The following is a 5,060-nucleotide window of genomic DNA, read 5'->3' as shown; positions in this document are numbered from 1 at the left end:
AAAATGGCTGAGGCGGGAGGGCTGCGCCGCCGGGAGCGCGGGCGCCGCACGGGGGAGGCGCCGCCGCCGCCGCCGCCGCCTTGGAGCAGCCGCCGCGCGCTCGCGGGGACGGGGCGGCGGGTCAGCGCGGCCCGGGCGCCGGGCGCCAGGCGGAGGCGGGGAAGGGGGCGCGAGGGGCGGGGAAGGGGAGCTGGAGGCGGGCACTGCGGAGACACCACCCGGCGGGCGCCGGAGCCGCAGGAGCAGCGGCCGCGCGGCCGCAGTAGCCGCAGGGTGCCCGGTCGCCGCCCCCTCCGCCCTAGGTTCTCCGGGCCTGAGCCTCCCCGAGCCGGGGCAGGACTGAGCGGCGGGGCTCGGGGCCGCCTCCGCGGCCGTGGTCCGTACTTCCCCGTCCGGACTCCGGTCTCCGCTGGTCCGGCTGCCCCGGGGCTCAGACGGAGGGGACGGAGTGCATCTCCTCCGACCCGCTTCCCCGCGCCGCCGGCTTCCCCCGTCCCCGCCACCAGTTCCAAATACCCCAATACAGCGCACTTCTACCAGTGCAGTGACCTGTGATGGACCGAAGAATGCCAGCCCTGCGGCTTCCCGTGGGTCGTACCTTCTAAGCGTCAGGGAAAAACAAAATAGAGGGTCCCCAGAAACCCACTTACATCCCGCCTCCTTCTAGGACCCCTTGGGTTTCTTGCCAAAGAGGGTAGGAAGCCCGTCCACGGAAATGTATTTAAACCTGTCAATACGTTTTTTGGCTCTGACACACCCCGGTACCCGACCCCACCTACTCCACCGCAGCTCCCAGATATACACAAGTGGCTGAATTTCAGAAGAGACAGTCTCTTCTGAAAGAGCAGGCATTGTCTACATAAAGGCGGGAGAAACGTCTGATGTGGCCTCTTTCTCTTCACCTTATTCTCTGTGTCTGGCACTTTTATTTCTGGAGCCTCAGAAACCCTGGTTTCTTTCTTCCCCCATCATTCTGAAGTCTGTTTTGTAGGAGTGGTGCTCCCAGCCTCACCCAGCGCCACCACCAAGACTAGCAGCACCGTCAAGGTTGGGCACCCTCTGCTCTAATTTGGGTAGTTGTTGTTTGTTGTTGTTGTTTGTTGTTGTTGTTTGTTGTTGTTGTTGTTGTTGTTGTTTTGACGGGGGGGGGGGGAGATAGGTGCTTCCCAATCTTTGGGGATGAATTCTAATCTTTTCCCCCCACCAGGACGGGCTTCGGTTGTGTGACTGTGCAGGTGCACAGGGCCCTGACCTCAGAAGGGCTCTGCTGGGTGTAATGCTCAGCCACAATGGTTTGCTGCCTGTCAGTATCTTTGAATTATTCATATTTTTTTTCATTTTGCAGTGGGCCGGGCAGATTATGTAGCCCACTTCTCCAGTATTCCCCTTACACTGCACAAGTGGGCATACCACATACCCAAGCAAACCAGTATGCATGTTTTCAACTGTAGTCAGTTGCATTTTTTTCTATTTGGTTCTATGTCTGTCCGTCTGTCTTGATCTCTGTTTCTGGCCAGGACAGAACATCGAAAGTTGGTTTCCTGTTAGATCCTTGTTCCCAGGGTTAGCAAGGGAGCCTTGAATGTCCCCAGTGACGCTGTATCTCATTCACTGCTCTAGAAGAAATTTGAATTTATTCTCTCTGGATTTGATGGTGTGATAAGGTCTACCTGTGTGCACTGACATTTTCCCTGCTTCCTTACTTATGAACTGGTTCTCTTCATCCATGGTAGAGTGTAATTTTCCTAATATGCCAGATTCAGCTAAAGTAGGAGAATGGTGGGATTATTCTTGATACAATGCTGTTCTGATTTCTCAAGGAAGTTTTTTTTTAATGTCAGCATGTTTCATTTTCTTTTAAAATTTGAATTAAGTATTCCCACAATTTTCTACTACCAGAAAAAAGTTTGCTGGTCAGTTTACAAGGTACTTACCAAAAGCTAGTTTAGCTTGAGATTCAGGAAAGCTGAAGACATTCATGTTTTATAGATAACACAACAAAGTATTAAGCCTTCTCTGTGTCAGGCACTATACCGGCACAGGTATAAAACGGTGAAGACAGACGAGGTCCCTGCTATATCAGACCACATTTTAAAAGGAAAGAAAAAAAGGAAAACAATAAATTAGATTATTTCTGATAATCATTAGTTGCAATGATTATAAATAATGCAATAGTAATGAGAGTGACTTGTGAAGGGATAGCAGACCGAGAAACACGACTTTGAACTAGGCATAAGAGGTTTCACTGAGTTTACATTTGAGCCACAACCTAGTGATGGAAAGAGGCCAGTCTTAAGTATATCTGGGTTAATCACACTCTAGGTATAAGGAAGAGTTAGCATAAAGAATATAATATGGGAATGTACTTGGTATTTTCAAGGCCCAGAAGAAGGATAAGTGTATGGGATGAGGTCAGATGGCTGGTAGAAGCCAGATCACAAAGAGTCTTGAAAGTAAAGAGATTTTATTCAGGTGTACTGACAAACCACTGGAAGGTGTTAAACCAAGGAGTACGATATAATTAGCATTTTTTAATGCTAATGCACTCTGGGGGTGCCTGGGTGGCTCATTCGGTTAAGCAGCTGACTCTTGATTTCGGTTCAGGTCATGATCTCAGGGTTTGTGAGTTTGAGCCCTGGTCTGCATTATTAGCACAGAGCCCATATGGGATTCTCTTTCTCCTCTCTCTGCCCCTCCCCCACTTGTGTGCCCTTGTTCTCTCTCTCTCTCTCTCTAAAACTAAATAAATAAAATTTCCAAAATAAATAAATAAATGACCACACTCTGGCTACTATATATAAGAGAAAAGAATCCAAGCAAAGACACCAGGACTTGCTCTTGTCCAGTCTAGAAATACTACTGGCTTGGATGGTTACAGTCGTAGTACAGATATTAAGAAACAGAAAGATGCAAGCTCTATTTTGGAGGCAAAACTGAAGGTCTTGCTGATGAGTCAGGGTTATAGGGAGAGACCAGGAGAGTTATGAAAGATTCCTCAGTTTCTTAGCAATTAGCCTATTGGTGGTGCCGATGATGGAAATAGAGAAGATACAGAAGAAGTAAGCTTTGGGAGAAATAAGATTTCTGCTTTGACCATGTTGAGTTTGAGATATCACCAGATATTCAACCTGGAAATAATAACTACAGCTGAATAGTTGATCCCAGAGTTCAGGAAAGAGAATAGGGCCAGAAACACATTGGGAAATCAGCAGTATGGAGAAGATATTAGATGAGATCTCTAGAGAGAAAGGGCTTAGGGCATTCATCAGTTACATGATACTTAAAGGCACTTAGATGTCCTACTTAGGAAGAAAGTAAACTAGGTAAATAACTGTTATTTATACTCTGGTTTCTCGGTAGTATGAAAGATTCTCATGGGGTGTTGGACATTATTGAGAAGGAGGCAGGACAGGAGAGAAAATTCTAAAGAAGCCCTGAATAATTAAAATTAGTTTTAAGAAGTTGATAAATTACTGAATGGAAAAGAATGAATAAAGAGAAACAAGAAAAAAAATTAAACAACTGGAGCACCCCATAAGAAGCAGAAAATTCACATGGACTTGGTAATTGCAATTTTCTGTGGCAGACACCGGAGATCTGACAGTTTGCCAACTGCTACCCACTCTTGCTGAATGCAGAGAATGAGCAATAGATAATGTCTGCAAGAAACCTGATATGTATCTCCATGACTTCAAAATAATACATAGAAAACTTGAAGGGTTTTTAGAGAATTCAGTGCTTTTAATCCCTTCTGGATGTTTGGACTTTGGAAAAGAATAGAGGATATAGAAAATGAATAACTGTTTATACACATTATATACATGAAGTGGGATTTCATTGTTTGAATTATGGGTAACATTCCTGGAACAATGGGACTTCCAGCAGTGTTGGGAATACTATCTTAGAAAAGAAGGTTCAATACCCTAATTAGGCCTCCATGTAAAAGTGATTTGGGTATGGAGAAGTATATGGAGGTACTTACAACCATTTCCAGAGATAAATGCTAATTCTGTAGGATATTCTCTAAAAGAGGGATGCATATTGAAATAATTTTGAAAATAACTGCACAAATTTCACTTTTTGTTATAGCTTATAAATTAAATTAGCATTTAAATTCCCAATACAAATTAGCATTTAAAGGCACTGAGAACTCCTACAAAAATTTTATGTCATTTAACCCAATACTTTCTAGATATTTTTGACCTCAGAATCCCACCTCGTTTGTTACTGTTATTGTAGTTTTTTATCATGTAGCATATCTTAACATTTCATATAGCTGGTGTTCCACAGAACACCCTTTGGGAAACAGAGTGCTATATAACAAATGTAAAAGAAATTAGGTTATAAGTTGAAGGTAAAGAACATTTCTCTGATAATTAAAAGCAGATACTTTGAAGAAGAGCATGCATGTCAAAAACAGATGCATAATATTGGGAGTGTCCACTAATTCACAATTAATAATCAGGAAGAGGATCAAGAATAATCTGACTTGAAGGGAAGTCAGTCTGGAAGCACTATATGCTTTGTCCAGAAGATATGGACAACAGAGAAAGAAAAGTGAGCAGAAAAGACATGCAGTTCTATACCTGAAAGGGTCTTATCCTCTGGAACAACCATTTTACAGCCTAAGAAACTGAGGAACACAGAAATTATATACCAATGTGGAAATGAGAAATTGGAAAGAGAAAGTATGGTACCAGGCTGTTCTCCTTTTTATATAATTGAACACTGGAAGTTGTAAGCATAAGGATAAAGATAATGGATGGATAGATGATAGATGATTAATATATATGATAAAAACATTTTATATTGCTTAATAGTGTTCACAAATTACAGTCTGTAAGATCAGGTTAAATAAGGATAATGTGACAAAACTGGCACAACAGAAAAACAAGTTCCTGTTGGAGACACCAAACATATAGACATCTGCCAAAAATCTTCTAAAACCTGAGCATTTGATAAAATCTTGCCTATCTTGCTAATATTTTCATGGGAAATAAAAAAGGGGGGGAACATGTTTAGTTCATCAAGAAAAAAATAAAATTGATCTGTTCTTTAAG

The sequence above is a fragment of the Panthera uncia genome (genome assembly GCF_023721935.1).
Source record: "Panthera uncia isolate 11264 chromosome B3 unlocalized genomic scaffold, Puncia_PCG_1.0 HiC_scaffold_1, whole genome shotgun sequence".
NCBI lineage: Eukaryota > Metazoa > Chordata > Mammalia > Carnivora > Felidae > Panthera > Panthera uncia.
This window is presented reverse-complemented; position numbering follows the sequence as displayed.